Source organism: Vigna angularis, chromosome 7 (assembly GCF_016808095.1).
Source record: "Vigna angularis cultivar LongXiaoDou No.4 chromosome 7, ASM1680809v1, whole genome shotgun sequence".
NCBI lineage: Eukaryota > Viridiplantae > Streptophyta > Magnoliopsida > Fabales > Fabaceae > Vigna > Vigna angularis.
In genome coordinates this window covers 3,629,870-3,645,975 of record NC_068976.1, presented here as the reverse complement: position 1 = coordinate 3,645,975, position 16,106 = coordinate 3,629,870, and positions in this window count along the sequence as shown.

Here is a 16,106-nt window from a genome sequence, read left to right as displayed (position 1 = left end):
TACAGGAAGCTTACGGAAAAAATAATGAAGCAGAAGTCAGATAGTAGAATTCAACTTTCTGAGGGTAGTGACCGTCCTCATCCTCCTTTACCACCATCTCGGCACAAGAAGTGGAAGTTAGCCCGTATAAGATCATCGGGCTCCTACACTTCCCACACTACTAGAGAGATATCTGAAAGAATTGTAAGATGTCATTTCACATACTTTTACAATATTTTTGTTATATATACATTACATAGATCTTTCAAATAATTATGAAGTTTTGTTATGTTACATGACTCCTTGGTTGAGCAGAGCTCCCAAGGTCAATTCACACAAGAAGGTCGTCAGGATATTCTTGGCATAGTTATTGGACGACCTGAGCATTAGGACAGGTGCGTGCTACTGGGATTGGCATAGAAATACGACAGTTATTTGGGTCTTCCTCGCGTCCATCTTCATACGAAAAGCTGAAGGAGGACATAAAAAAAGAGATTACATAGGAGATCACAAAGAAGGTCCGGGCAGAGTTGTATGATGAAGTTGTTGAAATGGTTGCGCGCCAGTTCCAACAGCGTTATGAGGATTATGGCAATCGTCCTCCGCCATCTCCTGTAGCAGAACATGTTGTGCCCCCTACAGGTAAACTTAACAATCATTTTTGTTAATTAATTTACTTTTTGTATAACCTAACATTTAATTTGACAAGTAGAAGCGGCAAAGGAAGTTGCTCAACTGCCAGTGCCCTAGGGGACGACATGGACGACACTCGTCCATGTCAGCTATATATTTTCTCTCCTACCGGGACCATGCTAGTGGCTCGTGGCATAGTCTATGAGACAACTACTGTAGTGCATGGTGTACAACTAGCAGAAGATGAGGTCAAGGTCACTATGGATGAAGTTGTCATACTAGATGCCCTTGTTCCTGTGCTTACAGAGGAGTTTTTCACTATGCAAGAGGAATTTAAGTCCTTCATCGCCTGGCCTAGACATTTGGTTGGTGATGTATCTGACCCCCCGATAAACACTCCTACTATATAATTCTCAATTTTAATATTTACTTCTTATTGATGTCATAACATAACCATTTTTTCATGTAACAACAAACAGATCAAGAGGGAAGTCCTACACCGAAGAAGACTCATTTATCTGAGGACGACCCTTTTGGTGCGTTAGACAAGCTTGTTAACATCATTTCAGATACGCCAATGATTGTACCATGGGATTCTACTACATTTGGAAGAGAAGCTCATATCCCATTGTACTTGCATCAACAAGATGTTAGGAAGCTTGCGTCGGGGAAAGAAGAAATTAATATTACACTCATTCAGGTGTGGATGATGTAAGTTTATGAGAACGTTTTTATATAATTTTTTTTTATCAAGTTACTTATATCAGATCATTTATTCATTTCAAGTATATGTTTGGTGTCAGTAACAAGATGGGGTTCAATGATGTATACGGTTTCATTGACCCCTATATGACTCATGAAAGAAATAAATTTGATGATATCTGATAACGGTTGAAAATACCGTTATTTGAGATGCAATTTTAATAATAAATCAACCCTTTTTTACTTAGAAGCTTGCTTGAACTCATGTTTTTAGTTTGATTTTGTGAATAAGAGAGTTTAAGTTATACTAAATTCCCTTGATTTTGTAGGAAATTGGGATGAACTGGAAGAGGAGTTAAAATATCAAGGAGTTAGAACCCAGAAAGGACAGAAAGAGCATTAGAAGAGAAGGTTGCAAAAGGTCGTGGGACGCTTGGGCACCCTTTTCTAGGGCCCTCAGCGTTGAAGGTCTCGTAACCACACCTGGGCGCCCTTTCAAGGATGTTGAGCACTAGTCTTCGAGCACCGTTTCACGCCTTGGCGCCCTTCTTGGGGTGCTGAGCGCCACTTCTCTCGTAAGCTCGCCTAGGCGCCCTAAGTAGGGGCCCTGAGCGCTTACGACATTGGCCATGATCCAATTCAACCCTATTTAAGGACTTGCATGTTCTAGGGAGGGTATATTTTGACAAAAGAGACGTAAATTCAGACTTTTTCACCTTTTTGGAGCAGAATTGGATGTGGAAGCTCTCCTTTTCGATTTTTAGGGTTTATCTTTCATTCTCATTCTATTGTACATCTAGTTTCTTCATGACAAAGGGGAACTAAATTCATTGGTTGTTGGGAAAAGATGTAACCTCTAAACTCTCATGTATTTGAATTGATTGCAATTTATATATGCTTCTTTCATTAATTGTTAGGGTTATTCTCATTTGCTCTATGCTTGTTATGTTTAACTCATTCATGGCATGATTTTTGGTTTTCTTTGTTATTGGCAAATACCTAGAAACCTAGAACTGGGGAATTTCTCCCAAGGGAATTATTGCCTAGACATAGGGATAAAACATTTGGTTGTCTTAAGCTTCCGTTCGTAATGCAAAATTTATTATTAGGGATACAAGACATTGTGGTCTAGTAATTAAGGATAGACTTCTTTCGTCGAGACATTAGGTTCTAAGTAATTTAGAAAGTGACATTGACAATTAATAAAGAAGAAGAATTCTTATATGCATGAGAGTGATTAGGTGAAATCTAAACCCCAACAACATCTTCATCTCATAGTACCAGCATCATCATTCACTTTTGCGTTTCTCTTCAATTGATCAAAATTGCATTCATATTTAATTTCTTGTATTTACATTTAAAAACCCTAAATTGTTCTTCAAAGTCTTAATTAGTTAAGTAATTACATGACTGTTTAGTGTCGTGAGTCTCTTGGGAAACGATACTTGGTCTTACCATTTATTATTACCTGATACGATTCAATACATTTGCCAAGATCTTAACAATATCCAAGCATACATCACCACCTACTTTGCAATAGGGAATGACATATATTTTCTCCCTTATATAATTGGGTAAGTGAAGTTTGTTAACTTTAAAGTTTCATTTATTAATTTCGGTATATGACAATTAAGTTATTACCAATTTCAGGCGTCATTGACAGCTACTTGTGATCTCCATACCGGAGAACACTGCTGTCTGGTTTTGTGCATTGCACAAGTCTCATCCCAGCCCTTTTAGACATGTAGTAGATTGGTAAGAACCTCAATGTTTCAACTTTCTTTATTATATAAATGTATGCTAAAACAATTTTTTTTAATAGTTCCCTTGCAACACTTATGATGTTGTCTAAGAGATCTATTACTATAGCTAAAAAGCTTGCATGGGTGAACCTTAAGGTTTGATATTTTAGTCCATACTTTGTTACATTTTGTACCATTCCAATGATGGTACTTAACATTTTATAATTATGATGATATATTGTATTGTAATAGATAAACCGGGTCATATAAGTGTGGTTACTACGTAATGTATTGGATGATTACCATTATTCGTGCACATTCCACTAGTGGATGGGAAACGATAATATTTAGATTTGAATTTTATTTTCTCTATAGTTTATATTTCATATACACTAATTGAAATCATTGTGTTTTATGTAGAGATACAGTATGACTACTCCAATTCCAAAGAAGTCACTTAAACTCGTGAGGAAAACACTGGCTAAATATGTAATTCAACTATATAATAGTATGTAGTAGATATTAGGATATAGTAAGTTCTAAGTTTATGCTTCTAAGTTGTTTTATGCTTTTGTACATTATTATTAGTTTAACTTTGTACATTGAATTGATTTATGCTTCAAATATGATTTATGATTACATTGGATTGATTTATGCTTCTAAGAAGTTGATTTATGATTACATTAATGCATTTATGTTTTAATATAATTTTTATTCAAAATATATGCTTTTGGATTGTTCTAAACTGTTCTGGCTGTAAAATTATATGCAAGTTTGTTTCTACAGTTGAGAATGTTGTAGAAACAAACCTGTTCTTAAAAAAAATAGTGGAATACGCCTCGGTTGTGACCATAACCGAGGCAGAAAGGCCCCCTATGGCATCGGTTAAGGCAACAACAGAGGCAAAAAGTCAGCGAAAAAGCAAAAAAATAAAAACACTCTACTGCCTCGGTTGGGACCAAAATCGAGGCAGTAGAGGCCGCCATACTACCTCAGTTCAAAAGGAACCAAGGCGTAAAGTCCTTAAAAAAAACCTACTGCATCGGTTTCCCTGAGGCGAAATCCTACATCTTTTTTCCTCGGTTCACAACCGAGGCATAAAAGTGTAGACTTTTTGCCTTGCCTGTATATGTCTCTGTTCAGGAACCGTTATTTATAGACGAAAATAACCGATGTCGTTTCTCTTGACTGAACTGATGTCTACTTCACGAGACAGGTTTTCATCAAATTTCAAGTTCTTATAAATTTCCCATAATCAAGTGTACATACAATTATTTAAAATAATTGGCAAATTTGTTTAAATGTATACCTAATAAAGTATAAATTTATTATAAAGTATAGTAAAGTATATATATATATATATATATATATATATATATATATATATATATATATATATATATATATATATATATATATATATATATATATATATATATATATATATATATATATATATATATAGATCTGTTTCTATCGAATAATAAACCAGTTTTCATAGCCATGAGTAATTTGTTCTTATAAACAGAAGGAAGTGTTGCTTTAATTTAATTAGATTCACTGATGCTGATGAAAATTGTGTCCAAATAGAGTTCAGGTATTACAAATATGGATGAAAATTTTTACAGCCATATTTGAACTGATTGTTATATCAGAAAAATGTTTACTGATATGATTCAATTTTGCATATCTGTAATCTGTATTATATTCCCATTTGTATTCAACCAATTATTTCAATGCAAAGACCCTCCTTGTTTTAATTAAAAGAAATTTACTTGTTAAATGATTGTTTCAAGATAAAATGACTGAAAAATTAAAGAATATGTCAATTCATTGCCATATAAAATAGTTTAACAATTAACTTTCTGAAACTATATTTTAGTTTAAGAAAGTTGGATTCTACCTTCTTCGAATTTATTCTTTTTTTAGAAAAATTTCAAACACCATTTTTGAAAAATATTTTTTACTGAAAATATTATTTATTTATTAAATACATATTAGAAAAAGTAACAATAACTCACCTAGACCCTCCTTAAAAAAAATATTAATAACAGTGATCAATAAATAACTAAGAACATAACCATAATAAATATTGAGAAATTTAAAAAAAAAACGAGACCTTAAAATTCGGTCAAACATTTATTATGTTTCATATATTTCCACTAGGATTAATAATAAGTGCTGTAAGTTATTTATAATTCAAAAAACTATTATTAATTTTTTATAATAATAATAATAATAAATAACAATAACGTTGTTTAAATTTATTACTCTAAGATATCGTTGATCAAAATAGAATTTTATTTAAATTTTCGAGTTTGAATTTATTTAAAAATTTTATGATTAGATTATTCATATTAGATATGTCCACTAAAATCTACTTGTAAATATTTTTCACATTAAAATTGAATTATGATTTATTTTTAATAAGTTAAAAGTTGATGATTAATATTAAATTAAATATTTTAAAAAATATTTAATTAAATATCTAATTAAATGTTTTTAATTAAATAATATTTTTAATGGATATATTTTTAGGAAAAAGAAATTTCATATTAGAAAAAGTAACAATAACTTAGACCCTTTTAAATAATAATAATAGTGATCGATAAATAATTAAGAAAATAATCAAATTATGGTTATAAATATTTCACTAAAAATACTGCACCGAAAAATTATGGTTATAAATACTGAACCGAAAAATTAATAACAGTAATCAATAAATAATTAAGAAAATAATCAAATTCATAATTTCCTAAAATTGAATTTTTAACATGAAAAATAATCTCACATTTTTTAAATTAAAAATACATAAAATCTAATGATATAAAGAATTTGAGTCTTAAATAACTAAATTATGAATTTGTGAAAAGTAAGAGAATGAAAGTAGACTTAAGTTTATTTAGTGGGGCTAAACCCAGTTTAACTTTGACCCCAACCCACTTGAAAAGGGGCTTTGGGGGTTGGAGTTGTTTTTGGCTCCCACTTGAGGGGCTTCCTAAAATGGGACTTTTGAAATGGGTTAGAGCTAACCCATGGATCATGGGTCAAGTTGACACCTCTAGTCCTTGCAAGCTCTTCTACCGTCCTATTCTTCCTCTCAACAACACCATTCTGATGTGGTGTTCTAGTAGTAGAGAAGTTGTGTGATATGTCTTGCTCATCACAAAAATTCTCAAAGCTCTCATTCTGAAATTCTCTCCTGTGATCACTTCTAATAGCCTTTATCCTAAGATCTTTTTCATTCTGGATAATAGAGGCAAATTTCTTAAAGTTTTTAAAAGTATCACTCTTAGAAGCAAGAAAGAAGGTCCAAGTGAATCTAGACTAATCATCTACAATGACCAAACCATAAAGATTTCCTCCTTGACTTTTGATTCTTGAAGGGCCAAACAAATTCATGTGTAAAAGCTCAAGAGGTATAGTAGTAGATATTATCCTCTTGGATTTGAAAGATGTTTTGGTTTATTTTTCCTTTTGACAAGCATCACAAAGTCTATCAGATTCATACTATATGTTTAGTAGCCCAAGAACAAGACCTTTAGATGTAGGTTTATTTAAATGAGGCATATGAATATGAGCAAGTCTTTTATGCCACAATTAGGGCTCATCTTCTTTGGACAACAAGCATATTACAGATTTAAAAGAAGTCTTTCAAAAATCAACCATGTATATGTTGTTACATCTCATGTCAATCAACACAAGTTCATTTGAAGAAGCATGACAAATTAAACAATGATTAGATTCAAATGTAACTTTCAATCCTTTATCTCACAGTTGGCTAATACTAAGAAAATTATGTTTCAGCCCATCAATAAGTAACACATTTTCAATAATGTATGAGGAAGGTGTTTGTATTTTACCAATACCAACAATTTTACCCTTATTCTTGTCCCCATATGTAACTGACCACTTGTTTTGTAGGATAGGCTGATGAACCTTGTAGGATATCCAGTCATATGTCTGGAACATCCACTGTCCAAATATCACATGGCTTCTTTTTCATCTTTTTCCTCATTGCTTCCAGCATGTGCAAATTTTGTCATCATACTTAAATCTGTTTGTTGTTTTGAGTGGTTGCAATCAACTTCACTGCCTTCATTTTGCTTTGAATCTTGGTCTTTAGAATGCTTTTGATTTTCTGCAAATTCATGTTAGATTTCCTTTTACTCGTCAGGAATTTCAAGAACCTTTTTGCCATTAAGTCAGTTTCTTCAATTTCAATGAAGTTGGTGACTCTTTTCTTCATTTGATTTGATCTCCTTGGTATTCTTGTTTTAATAAGGTCATGAGAACAGTTAATCACAGAATGTTTTATATCTTTGTCTATTGAATTCAAGAAAACATCATCACGTACACCTTTTGATGACAATGCTCTAGCTAGGACAAGCCAAATCTAGAAGCAACCAAGCCATGGAAGCTCACGGTTTTGCATGCAAAATTTGTGGTGGTATGGAATGATGGATGGGTTGCGGTTTTAAAGTGATATATGGTAATGAAATATGTGTTTAAGGGTTCTCTAAGAGAGGTTAGGCCAACTCTTGGAGGAAGGTGGCTAGAGGAGACCACTTGGGTTGCTTTAGCCTAAGGTGACCTTAAAAGAGTAGTGTGACACAAAAATGGCAGCATAACTTTACTGTAAATCAAAAGTTATTACATGATGGAGAACACCGTTATTTATAGGCTAAGGTGTCTCAAAATGGGCAGAAACTTTAACCTAAAAGAGCCACATTGGTTGGCTTTGAAAGCAAGGAGAAATCCTCTTCAATAGGAGGGAGACAAGTGGCAAAAATCCTCTCAAATGAGAGAGTGACATGTGGCCACTACCTATGGAAAAACTCTTCATTCCAAGAGTGACACATGGTCACTAACTAGGAAGAAAACTCTTCGATGGGAAGCATCCACATTTGTAGGACGAAATCTTGCTCCCTTGTTCTCCAAGCTTAGCCAAAATGTTGACCACTTGGTCAACACACCCATTTTGAATGTCCAAGCATAGTCAACTTTGAGCCTTATCCCTTTATTGACTTGTTTGGTCAAAATTCTATTCTACTTGGCCCAAAATACAAGGCCCAATTGAAATCCTACACTACTAGGCCCATAATACAAAGCCCAAATAAAATCTAGACTACATGGCCCATAATACAAAGCCCAAATAAAATCTAGACTACTTGGCCTATAATACAAAGCCCAAATAAAATGTAGACTACTTGGCCCAAAATACAAGGTCCAAAATTATTCTTACTCTAATAAATCTTCATGATGACTTAAGATGATCCAAGAGAAAGAGTTTAGGCACACCTTCCATAGATGTCTCTGACTCTTCTTGAATGTGCTAGGTCATGGCTAGGGGTATGCCATCATCGCTCATAATCTGAGATATATTGGCCATCAGGAACAATTTAATCGATTATACTTAAAACCTAATCGATTAAAATTCGAGTAAAATTCGAATTCCCAGCTCTGGTGCCAATTGTAGAAAAAGTTAAGCCAATAATCTCAACCAAGAAGGGGATGGGGTGAATTGGTTATCCCTTTAAAAAATTTGTGCTTTCAAAAGATTTTTGAAATCTTTGAAGTTTTCTTGGAATGCAATCAAACAAGTATATGAACAATGTAAAAGAGAAGGGATAGAAAGATCAACACAGGTATTTATACTAGTTCGGCCAAACCTACATCCAGTCTTCCTTCAATCAACCTGAGTTGAAGGGAACCACTATAATGATAGAGTTTGTATAAGCAAGAATACAAAGAACTCCCCTCTGAAATGCACTCTCCTTTCTCAAACTCAATATCCCTTATAGCACAAGACATGAACACCTCACAGTCTCAACCTAGAAAGCTATCTCCACTCTCTGTCACCTTAGAGCAATCCCAACTTTAAGAACTAGAAAACACAAGGTACTCTTCCTGACTCACAGCAACAGGGAAACACAATCTTCTTAATTGAAGATGACTACTGATCCAGATAAAACACACCAGATGTGCAAGTTTGATCAGCAATGTGAAAGCACAATGTTCTTGCAAGAATCTTTATGAATTTCCTTTCAAATGAGTGATCTTGATTCTCTAAGAATTCTAGGACGCTCCTGCAATTAAATCTCAACAACCAAGTTAGTTATGAAAGTGTAAGCTTATAGAATTATGTTGAGACACAGAGCAATGCGTCAATTTATAGATTTTTCAACTTTGATGTAGTTTAATCCATTAAGCTTTAATGTAATTTGTTAAACTTTTTCTTATGCTTTAATAGTTTTACATTTGTATCAAATTTAATAGATTAAAATCGCATGCAATCGATTATAAAAAACATACAAGCCAACAATATTCAAAATATGACTGTTATGAAAGTTATAGCTTTTCAAGAAAATGATTTTCACAAGTAACACATTTTAACTAATTAGGAAAATAATGTCACCAGTTAAGTTCCATACTTAAGCAAATTTGAAAACATTTTCAATTCAAAACACTTTGGTGCACTCAGCAGTCATGTACTGGCATAACAACGTGTTTTAATCAATTGTACAATTAATGTAATCGGTTAAAACATAATTGTTTTGCCCTTGATAAGCATATACTGATATCTGACGAAATTTAACAGATTATGCAAACAGTGTAATCGATTATTTCATGCAGATATGCAATGTGCAATGTATTTCAACCAATGATTCATTTCCAATCAATGAATACATACACCAAACAATTCAAGCACAAACAAAGATATAATCAAGCAATTGTTTTGTCATTTATTATGCAAGAAACTATAAAACATTTCTTTTGTTCATCATCAAAAACATGTAAGTGAGATGGGTTCAGCTATGCACAACTCCTCCTATCAACAGTTGTGTTAGGTTTTCCCTATGAATGTATGTATGGTTTTGTTGGGTTATCCCATAATATGGTTTGATACTAAGAGGGAACAAAGTTATGATAATTTGGGGTTTTATCATGCAAATGTATGTTATAAAGAAGGTATGATAATTATATGCAGAATATTAAGTTTGTTGGGTTATAATCTCTATGATGATGGGTTTTGGATGATTCAAGTGATGTAATGTATGTATTAAGGTTTGTTCATAAGGGTAATGTTGGTTAGAACAACCGGTATCTTCGAGTCGTGCAGCGAAATAAAAAATTACGAAAAGCGTGTTCGGTCAAATTAAAAATGGTTCCTTTAATTTTCTTATAAGCGTTTTATCGAATAGTTGATGAGCAAAAAATATAAAGAGTGTAAGGAATAGAAAAATCACACAAATGATTTTTATCATGGTTCGAATCAAAAGATTTTACGTCCAGTCCTTAATCACTATGAATAAATAGTGATTAACTTTTTTAATAAAACAGTTTCACAGTTACAATGAAAGTGAATAGAAAATAACAATAACAAAAACACCTTCTTCGACAAACGAACCGGAAGAGCTTCCTTTTCGACAAAAGAACCGGAAGCAACAACTCTGCCAACTTGAAGAAAACTGCTCCGACCTTTGACACAGAAAGCGCGAGCTTCTCTTATTCACAAGACTTGACAAGAGCAAGAACTAGCACTTGAGAACTTCCTCAAATTTCACTGTATTCTCAAATTCGCAAAGTTATTTTCTAAAGTGTTTGACAAAGGTATATATAGCCAACTGGTCCAAAAAGGAAAAGACGCATTACAACTGCCAATGATAGTCGATTATTGTAAGTTATAATCGATTATATGCGAGACTTGGAACAATTAGGATATTTAACTCTTCGACTGTTCGGATCTAGTTCTTCACCTCCTGTTGCTCGGTTTAATTCGACACATCCTCATGTCGTTCGATTCAACCCGATAACTTTTTGGCAAGTATACCAAATCGTTCCAAGTAATATAGAGTAAGTTCAGAGTATCGTTCTCCCAAAGGACTTGTGCAACACATGACAATTCTTCCTTTTATAACTCAATTAGACATCAAAATGCACAAAACAACACAAGAAACTCTTTTTGGTATATCAAACAATTAGTGTGCAAGGAATTATATTTAAAAGAAACTTTGTTGGAATTGGGTTTCATGAATCATATGAAGATAAAACTCTATACAATATATCATTATTTCATTCAAACATTCACATCAAGGCATCCTAGTCCTAATCCCTTAGCAACTAGTTCTAAATTTATATATCAAAATGTTAATCCCTTAGTCAATTTAACATACAATTTGCATTAAGTCCAATGCTAAAAATGACCAAGTTATTGAGTCTATCCCTAGATCCCAAATCACTTAGGTGCTCTATCTATGTTTGTTTCAAAGTTACTTTCCAGTAATCAAAGACATTCAAATAACATTATATTTTCATACAATGATAGTAAATTCAAGAAAGAGCATGTGAACGAACAACGATATATTGAACAGGAAAATTACATCAGAGTGAGTTCATTACATCCAATTCCAACGAAAGAAAATTTTAACTACTCTTAGACATCTAGAACGAACGTACACATTTGAAGTAATCCCTTGCAACAATGGTTTCTTGATGCCTTGAAGTAGTCTCCGGAAGTTCCTGAAATGTTTTCATTTCTTTCCTTTGTCCGAAACTTCTGTCAGGAGTTCTTTCTGTCTATTTCCCACTTTAAAAGCCAATTGAAAAAATAACTAATTCGCTAAGCGCACAACTCTTTATGCACTAAGCGAATATTCAACTGCAGGATATCTTTAATTGTCCTTTATTCGCTCAGCGAGTTGTGCTGGTGCGCTGAGCGAATAAAACTCTATTTAGCTGAGTGATTTAATGCTGGCTTAGCGAGAAACATCTGATAGCACTCCACTTTGATGTATAAATTCCTATACAATTTACTACACACTTTCCTACTTCTAATTACAACTTTTCAATGAGGAAAACACATTATTTCATGAATAAATACAAATTTTGAGTTAATTAATAAGTCTAAAAACATGTATTTTTCATACTCATCAAACCCCTTATCACCTTCTACTGTCCGGTTAGGTTCCTCACAGCTTTCCAGCGTTCGATGCTAACTGCTCGATCTGGGTTATGCTTCCCACCGCTCAGCTCAATACTTGTAAACTTTCCAACTCTTAACATTTTCTTCTACAATGTTAGTTGGACATAATTTCGTTCGGCTTGTGTTAGACATCTTTCGGTCTTCAACTGCTATGCGTCATTCAGCCTTTTAGCAGTGTTCAGCTTTCAACTGTGTTCAATACCGTTCGGTCCTCGACTTGTGTTCGGCCAGTATTAGCGATCGTTCGGTATTCAATTGAGTTTCACCAATGTTCAACTTCGTTCAGTCCTGAACTATGTTTTGCCAGTGTTCATCCTGTGTTCGGTCTTGAACTGTTATACATCGTTCAACCTTCAACTATTATATGTCGTTTGGTCTGTTAGTTGTGTTCGGCCATGAACAGTGTTCTGCCTTAAGCTGTGTTTGGCCTTCATCTATGTTCAATATCGTTCGGTCCTCAACTTGTGTTCGACTAGTGTTAGTGACCATTCGGTACTCAACTGAGTTTCGCCAATGTTCAACTCCGTTCGGTCCTGAACTGTGTTTGGTCAGTGTTCATCCTGTGTGTAGTCGTTCGGTCTACATATGCGTTTGGCCGTTGACTGATAGTGGTCGTTCGGTCTTAGTCATGCTTCTGCTCGGTTTCCAGGTTCAATTCTTTCTATCAATACTTCACCTTCCAACCGCTCGGTCTCCTTCATGCCTTCTACCGTTCGGTCTTGGTCATGCCTTCTACCGTTCGACCTTAATTGCTCGGTCCTGATGTCTTATACATAATTGCTTTTAAACTCATACAACATAAGTCTTCTTATTCTTCACTTTGTAACATAATCAAGATCATTATCTTCAAGATACCAATGCTCCTTATTGGTAACAGGTATGTGAGGCTTGAATGCATGCATGAGGTTTTAGAGGAGTTTCCCTCGTGATATAGGGTTGTTGCATGTATATTTAAACACTTGGTATTTGTCCAGAATGTATTTCAATTCAGCAATATCATTAGTTATAATCGACTATTTTCACATTGGTTGAGTTGAGTTTCGGAAATAATAGATTATTTGGGATGATAATTGATTATCCCTTTATACGTGATGAATTATTGTGATTTTTTGTATAGAATCACTAAGATAATCGATTATCTTAAGTTATAATCGATTATCACATGTGTGTGTTTCGGGAATAATCGATTATCACTCATGATAGTCAATTATCAAAGAGTATTTTTATTGGAAACGATGCGTTTTGATGAAGATTGGACGTGGACCAAGCATGAGGAGCTGTAAAACGTGATGATAATCAAAGAATGAGATTAGTGGTTATGTTTAGGGTCAAGTTTGACTTGTTGTTGAGGTTGGAGCATGAGTGAGTGTTGGGGTGTACCTGAGTATATGGTTGATGAGCATGAGAGTAGAGGATAAGTCTAGTAGTTATACCTTGTAAATCTTGGTTCTATCTACGGATAGGTGCTTCCTTTGCCTTGTGTGCATAGGAAGGGTTGTTCGAGTATTGTCCTTGTGTGGCAGGATTACATGTTTCTTAGCTGGATTGTGGGACTACTCGAGTGTATTTATATAGGGATGCTACAGGTTATGCTGTAGAAGCAGCTATAGTTAGGGATGACAATGGGTCGGATCGGGCACGGATAATGCCTACCCGCAACCTGACCCGACAAAAAAAAAATTCACTCGCTACCAGCACGGACATTCGCTTAAAAAATACCTGCGGGTAGTTTAAAACCCGTGAATTCCCACGGATACCAACAAATATTTAAAACAATATATTTTTATAAATTATTAAAATAAAATTTAAATAAAATAAAAAAAATTAAAATATAACATAAATTAAATTAAATATAAAATAAAATTTAATATTAATTAAATTTAACCTTATAAAATATAAATTAATGTTAATTTTAATTAAATTTAATAAAATATAAATTATATTTTTATTTTTATTTTTGGCAGGTAGTAAATATCCTCGGGTACGGATAATATACTACACGCAAATTAAAATATCCACTATCCGCAACTTGTAGGTAGTAAATATCCGCAGGTACCAACTATCCATCGCAGATTTTATACGCGGATATTCGCTGACGCGAATTTTTTATTCATCCCTAGCTACAGTCGGTGAGGTAGGGTACATGTTGTTATTGTATGGTAATGCTCATGATGTTGTTGATGACTATGATAGTCATGATGGTGGTGTATCTATGATGATGATCATGGTATTTGAGGATTCCCAGGTGATGCTATGTTGATAGTTGTGTTACTATAATGGTTATAGTAGGTAGTTAGCTTAGGAGCTAATGAGCGGATTAATCAAGGGTCTATGTGTGAGATGTTAGTGATGACATCAAGGTTCAAGGATCAAGGATCAAGAATTGAGTAATTATTATGATTAAGTTGTTATGTCAGAGGATTAAGAATCTTATTGTTATTACTGTTGGGTATAGGGTGGCTTGTGGTTGATATATTCAATGTGTTTATATCTTATTATTATTATGATTATTTTATCGGTAGTTTACCTCATACGTGTTTGTGTTTGTGCGTTGTGAATGATGTTATTATCATAATGTGAGAGTAAATGATATTGCAGATGATGCTGAGACATGATAGATTCGAGAGATGACGGGGACAGACTTGGAATTTTTATTTAAAGTTATTACGTTTGAACTTTAAAATAATGTAATTGAAGTTATTTTATTTCCTTCATTATTTCATTACACCAATGTTTTGGAACTATTATGTTTTGAATAAATTATGTCGTTTAAATTTTAAAGTTTTTTTTGAAAATACATTTCCGCGCTATGATAAAGTTTTGAATTTTACCGATTTGTGAATAACTCGTGACACTCTGAAATTTAGGGAGTTACATGAATCCCTGACTTCGTGACTTTTACTCTTGCTCAACGAGTAAATCAATCATGTCTTAATATTGAACAAGTAAATTCTTTATACCGAACAATTAAAGATTCAATACTTGTAAATTATTATTATCATCTCCTATCTATTCATTTTTAAAAGGTACATTTCTTCAAAAAAATCTGGAGATAGTAAATAATTTTTGTATTGAATCTCAAACGGGAAACTAAGGCTAATTCAAAACAACAATATATATTAAAGCAAACAAATAAGTATATATGCAACATACAATCAAGTAAACAATATATTCAAACAAATAAATAATTACATAATTTGTTTCAGAATGAATATTAAGAGTCTAAGGATAATTAAATGTTTAACTCCTATAGTAGTCTATCTAAATTAAGAGCCTAAGGATAATTATCTAAAATAAGGGAACCAAAAGTAACATTTGCCCTATAGTAGTCCTTAATTTCAGTTTTTAACTCCTATAGTAATCCATCTTAATTATATGAAAAAATTACTCTAACACTGGTTTTTTAATCTATATCTAATTTAATTAGACTCTAATGTAAAAAATAATGTTGAATCAATATATAATTATCTAACTTTTCTTATACACATCAAATAATACATATAATGTTAATCTAATTTCAATCAAATACTACATCAAACAAATACCACATATCAATCACAAAAAAATCAAAATGCAAAGGGTTTTAAGAACTTACCGTAGCGGTGACGAACGACAGCAAAAGCAGCGAAGCAGTGGCGGAGCAGCGGGGACGATGGGGGAAGCAGCGCTTGGAGAGAATGCTCCTACAATTCGCGCGACTGATAGAGCCACCCAATTGGGACAAAGACAATGGAGGTGTCGGTGGTGGACGAACTGTGGCGGCACGACCTTTGACGCAGCGAGAAAAACGCGACAGAAAACAAAATGGAGACCGCGAGAGAAAGAAGAAGGAGTGACGAAGGTGGGGTGAGCACGCATTGGAGGCGTGACGAAAAGCGGCGAGGGAGGCACGACGAGCAGGCGACAGCAATAGAGGAGATTCACAGAGGAACAGGAAAGTTCGTGTGAGAAGAAAACTGTTCGTGAATCTGGCTAAGTAAAAACACTATTACCTCGGTTCCTACAATTAACCGAAGCAATAACAACTAGCTACCTCGATTTTCAGTGAAACCGATGCCTAAAGC